Here is a 6,952-nt window from a genome sequence, read left to right as displayed (position 1 = left end):
TTTACATATTTCATATATAATTACAGCCGTAAAAAGAAAATACCCTTTAGTGATTTATTTGTAGTTAGTGAATGTTTGGACTGTTTAAGCAACACTATATCCTCACTTATCTGAATGTGGGCTTCCTTGTTTTAGGGGACACTGTGTATGTTTGTTATTTGTATTATTTAAATAATAATGGCTAATGATAATAATACAATAATAAAACCATTTATTATTTATAATAATACTATTAATGCTAATATTAATACTGCTATTAATACTATTACAACAATAATAATACTACTTCTACTACTACTACTAATAATAATAATAATAATAATAATAATAATAATAATAATAAGAAGAAGAAGAATGTACACTGGTCAGAAAGCCAGATAATATTATTTCAAATAGTAATACGTTTAGATTGTACCCCTTTGCGTTTGACAAATGTCATGTTGTCCCATGGGAATTTCCCCCCAAATGCTTAATTGCTAATTAATTGCAGATAGAGAGAGGGGTGACTGGGGATCACTTGGTGTGTGATAGCAGGGAGCCCCCGTTTGCAGCACTGGATGAAGAGAATATTTCTCTGTGAACTCTCTGGTATCAGCTCCCTGAACATTCAATCCTCATACAGACAAGATAACCTTCATAGGATTTCAATAGCCTTTTACCCAGACAGTAATCTGACTCATGACAAACAGAGTTCGATGCTAATTGAAAGATGCACAGGAATTAATTGCTCAACAGAAGTGAACATTTTAATGCTCCCACCCAGGTAAGTTACCTGGATGTGCATGGGGTTTCATATGTACATGTTGTCTGAAACTTCCAAACATCACACTTTATATTTAATGTAAGCCCTCCAGCAGATAAGAGCAGGGTTATTTGAAGACTAAATGCCCCATAGGAGACCTGTTGTACTGCGTTGGAAGAATTACTGAACTGAGACAGTATTTCCATCTCTACAAACAACCGGATAATAATGGAAGAGGCTGAAGTATCGTTACATGCACAGGTAAAGGATGGGAGGGTACGTGTCACCACCACTCTCCCTACTACTGCTACCGTCCGTAATAATAATGACAGTGTTTGCCTGATCTAAAGCAAACTTTACGCTCACATTGGCACATATACATTGCAACAAGTCCTGGTGTGCATTGTACATACACATATTTGATTCAAATAGATATATACATCATCATCATCATCATCATAATATTCAGCCCTTGTCTCCCCACTGTTGGATGAAGCCTCCCCAGTGATCTCCCAGGTCCTGCGGTTGGGTGCAGCCTCTCTTCTCCAAGTTGCTCCAACATATTTTCTGATTCCATCCTCCCGTCTTACTTTCGGTCATCATATTGGTCTTTTCATTTCCCTTTGGAATCCAGTCGAGTGCCATCTTTGTTCAACGATGGTCGTTTCTTTTCGCGATATGTCCGGCCCACCGCCATTTTAATGTGTTCATCCCTTTGATGATGTCACAGACTTTTGGTTTCGAACCCATTCATTCTTTCTCCTGTCTCTTCGGCTAATACCCACCATGCATCTCTCCCTACTTCTTTGAGTTGCCTGAAGGTTCTGAAGTATCTTTGTATTTAGGGTCCTAGTGTCACATACATACTTGGGCACAGGCAGGATACACTGGTCGAAAACTTTTCTCTTGAGGCACAGTGGAAAGTTTCCTTGAAGGGTTGTCTTATTTCTTCCAATTACCTCCATCCCATCTTCATTCTCCGATTGATTTCATTCAAAAGGTTTCCATCCAAGGTTACTTTCTTGCCAAAGTAGACCTAGTCTCTTTGTCTTCTTCTAGTTCTATTCCAAACTCCCATTACCCCTCTTTCCTGATAAACACAGAACATTCTCAGAAAAAGAAAGGGTAAACACAACATCTTATGAGATTGTGAAGATGGAAAAAACTGTCTATATCGCATGTATGATGGTACTCGACTGGACTCCAAGGGATATCAAAAGACCAAGACGATAACCAAAAGTAGGATGGGAGGAGGAAAATGTGTTGGAGCGATGTGGAGAAGACAGGCTGCAACCGCAGGACCCGAGAGATCATAAGGGAAACCTTCATCCCTTCATCACTTCAGGAGTGCATATATATATATATATATATATATATATATATATATATATATATATATATATATATATATATATATATATATATATATATATATATATATATATATATATATATATATATATATATATATATATATATATATATATGTAGAGGTATCAGTACCGTGTTAGCCGAGCTTCAATAATCAAAAAAATAAATAGATGATACCGTTCTGTGGCTAACGAAATGCTTTTATTTGTGCGAGCTTTCGAGATACACTGATCTCTTCTTCCGGCGATGTTACAATGAATGAAGCAAAAGGTAAACTTAAAAACAGTGTCTCTTGGAATGTTATCTGTGCTGTTCCTTCCCCTGGTGTGGATGTGTTTTATGGCTAGAGGTGTCAAAAGGTTACTGTGAAAGCAAGTTAAGAAAGAGTGTGTATGTGTATCAGTGTGAATAAAAATGAATGGAGAGACACAGTATATACAGTGCTTTACACAAGGTGTGTGTGGAGTGGGACTGGATATAAATGGTGTGGGTGGGTGTGGAATGTGAGAGTTAGTAGCACAACTAAAAGTGTGTGTGGATACTTAGTGGTCCCTATTGGTGTATAGGGATGGAAAAACAAGGAGTATTAGTATGTGTGAGAGACAGCTGTGTGTGCAAACATATAGCACAGTATGTACAGACATGGCCTTTAGCGCTTATGGGACGAGCGTTCACTACTGTCAGTAATGACTCATAAAATTTCGATCTCTGTTTAGGCCACTGCTAAGTGGGTTTATTATATATATATATATGTATATGTATATATGTATGTATATGTATATATATATATATATATATATATATATATATGTGTGTATATATATATATATATATATATATATATATATATATATATACACACATATTAATATATGTTATGCACACATAATAACTTTTCTGACTTCACTCTACATGTTCCATATATTGGATTTCAGATGGATGCATATAAATAAGGTACTAATGCTGTGCACATTTTTTATGACACAGAGAAAGGGCTTCCCATTGGCTTTTACTTTTTGATCAGCTGCAGCAGGTATCCTGAGAGTGTTCCTGTAGCAGGGAAAGGCACCACAACCCCCTGCAGTGCAGCAATGACCTTGCTTTGCTGCTATGCAAATCTCACCGGGGCACTGAATAGGGATTATGCAGAATCTCTGGTGAAGTTTCTTGGTTTATTTTTGTTGTTGCATTGATTCTTGTCCAGGGTGTGCTGACACCTAGATATATCACATCCTGGTGGGTTACAGAAATATTTAATCATGCATTATTATATACGGTATGGTGGGTGAAACAGTGACTAAAACTCTCCACTGTACAGTGTACAGCAAATACAAATACCACTTGTGTGCAACTCTGCCTTTCCCCACTATCTCTTAGCATGGCATGCTTCAACTACAGCTAGGGATTCTGGGAAATGACATGCAAATGAGCACACACTTACGATAGAAAATAAAATCCCTGCATTTAAATTTACAGGACAGAAGAACAACGGCACTTGGAAACTTTTTGTTAAAATAAGTCTTGCATGGAAAGCCAGGCCATAAAATGGGGAGAAGGGGTTTATTGAGTATCAGGAGAAAAATGAAATAATAGCAATAATTTAAAACAACCTAAAAATCAGATATCTGTAAGTATTTTAAAACAGCTTGGTTTGGGTCTCACTGCCTTTAGGTATGTTCTATCTCTCACTTATCCTATAGGGTCATTAGACAGATGCACACATAGGATCACCTTATAGATGGGGGTGAGAAAACAATGCAGTCCCAAATGTAAATGAAAACAAAGCAGACATTTGAATCTGTCAAATAGTGAAAAACTACTTACCACCTATAGCCCCCTCGGGCTCTGAAGTGGGTAAGAAAGAGACGGGATGTTTAAATGGCACAATATTACATCTAGATTTATGGCGAGAGATGGCATGTGGGGTTATTTATGACGCGTCTCTTGGCTGCAACACTGCATCACAAAAAAAAATAAATAAAAAAAAAAAAAAAAAAAAAAACGGTGTCCAATTTATCAGGGGGAAAAAAAACTTATAATAAAACCAATGGGGCTTTTCTTTGATAAATCATTGAAATTATCGGCGTTTTATTTCTTTTTATCTTCTGGGTAAAAAAAAATGAAATGACAAAACTGCAGGATTTTTCAACGTTTGCAGTTGATTGACGTATCTAGTAACTGCATAGATTTATTTTATATCTACAGTATAATAAAAAAACAAATAGTCGATGCCGTTCTGTGGCTAACGAAATGCTTTTATTTGTGCGAGCTTTCGAGATACACTGATCTCTTCTTCCGGCGATGTTACAATGGATTAAGCCAAAATATGTACTTTCAAAAGGGCAGCCTGGAATGTTATCTGTGGGTGAAGCCTGCCCATATCATCTTCTTCAACCCATGTTGACCCAATGCTGGATGAAGCCTCCCCAATTATCTTCCGGGTACCGCGTTTGCAACCTCTCCTCTCCATGTTGCACCAACACATTGTCTGATTTCATCCACCTTTTTGGTGTCGTCCTGGTCTTTTACTAGCCCTTGGAAATATCTATCTCTCTCTCTCTCTCTCTCTCTCTCTCTCTCTCTCTCTCTCTCTCTCTCTCTCTCTCTCTCTCTCTCTCTCTCTCTCTCTCTCTCTCTCTCTCTCTCTCTCTCTCTCTCTCTCTCTCTCTCTCTCTCTCTCTCTCTCTCTCTCTATATATATATATATATAAAAGAGAGAGCGAAAAAACACAAAAAAAACAGGGAGTAAAAATGATTAAACTAATGATTGAACTACCTCCATAAAATATAAATACAGTCAGAGGTTCAAACCAGTTCTAATGTGAAAGTGAGGTGATATATATACACACGCACACACACACATGTCTGTGTGTGTGTGTGTGTGTGTGTGTGCGTGCGTGCGTGTGTGTGTGTGTGTGATGTGATAGGATATAGATTTGACTTTATAATAACACTGTCGCTATATGTTAATCTATCTTTTTATTTAAAAACATTATCATTTTAGTGCTGAAAGGAATAAGAAAATAATGACCTTTGCCCCATTTCCTAAAAAATGAATAAAAATATATATTCATATGTATATACACACACACACACACACACACACACACACACACACACCGGTATATAGCAAATAAAAATAGCACTTGTGAGCACACCCTGTATATAAATACACACATCTTAATATAAATTGCAGTTCTTAAAATACAAGCAACTTTTACAAATGTCAGATTTGCAAATGTACACTGTGTGCTATTTTGCAGCTGAAGTCTTAGTTCCCGGTTAAGAGGACTGAACATGTTGGTTTTTAATAACCCAAACATTACGTATTAAAGACTCTCTGAGTGACTCAGAATGACAAAAAGCTGTATTTTTCCAATATACACAAGCCCACATTTAATAACCTCCATCGCATCTCAGCTCTGTCTGATGGTTCCCATGGCAACTCAGATAAAAAAAAAAGCAGCCATTTTCCATATCTCTATGAAAGTCTATTATATTGCAGGATTAGTTCATCTTCTGCTAAGGTCAAACACAAAGTCACACAACCTGAAATATTTAGAATCTATGTACATTGCATTTTTTTCCCCTTGCCCTTTTAATATCCACAAAAGGGGTGTTGCTGTTCTGCAAATGTTAAGCAATACAATATGATTAATAACTGACGAAAGACACAATTGTATATATATTTTTTTATTACCATTGTTAATACAGAGAGTGCATTATCTGGTTATCTCTGCTCTTGTGATATGAATCACTTAATTGCACATTGCCTTCATATGCAAGTACACAGCGCCACCTGCTGCCACGATGCTGAATGGCAGCAGCAGTCACCAATCCAAAAAATATGCTTGATCATTAATTACTGAAAGTGGAGGGTTTGCAGCGGTTTTGTGTAAAACAGCAGCCATAAACTTAAAGGGATCCATGTTAAAAATGGATAAGGAGCAGAAAGTGAGACACAGTGAGTGCTCATTTGCATGTCATTACCCAGAATCCTTTGCTGCAGCAGAAGTCATGTGGATGCAGTGAGTTTATTGAGTAAGGCCGCGCTTATAGTGCCGGCGACGCGACCGATGATGTCACCCGTCGCCATCGCGAAAGAAGCTCTCCGATTGGCTTCATTGAGAGACAGACGTTGAAAAAAACAAATATCAGTGACTACCAGAGTTTTGGTAGCACTGTCGCTCCGTCGCGTGCACTATAAGCGCAGCCTAAGGCCACGTCCATAGAGGGGGGAGCAGTGCTGAGGCGCGCTGATGCTGAGGCTCGCCTGCTGAAGCCTGTGCGATTTCATGGACTTGCAGGCGCGATCGGGAGGCGGGGTTGAGGCAGAGGGAGGCGGGGCAGTGACGTCACTGGGCCAATCGTCCGCGATGCACCGACGTCAACGTCACGGCGCCGTGATGTTGACGCTGTTTCGCGCTGATTGGATGTTTTCAGCCGACAGCGCGCTGAAAAACAGCTCGGCTGTCAGCTGAAAAATCCAACTCGGCAGCACGCCTGAGGACGCTCGCGTGAGCTCCCTCTAAAGACATCCTCATTGAGGATGACGGGGCTCAGCGCGGAGCGTCCGCACGGCTTGTCCTTCTATGGACGGGGCCTAAGGCTGGTTTGGGGGACCTGCCCCAGACATGTGAAATTGCTCCTAAGTGTTCTTTATCATTACTGCGTCACTTGCAAGAACTTTTTTTAGGAATCCGTGCTATTTGTGAAAAGCTATTTGTTTTCACATCCACATTTGCATTATTTATCGCAGAACAGTTGAAAGCGCATAGCAAAATCCAACACGTACCGAGGGGGGATCGTCAAGGATTGGCAACAACAAATAACGCAAAT

Source organism: Ascaphus truei, chromosome 17 (genome assembly GCF_040206685.1).
Source record: "Ascaphus truei isolate aAscTru1 chromosome 17, aAscTru1.hap1, whole genome shotgun sequence".
NCBI classification, from domain to species: domain Eukaryota; kingdom Metazoa; phylum Chordata; class Amphibia; order Anura; family Ascaphidae; genus Ascaphus; species Ascaphus truei.
This window is presented reverse-complemented; position numbering follows the sequence as displayed.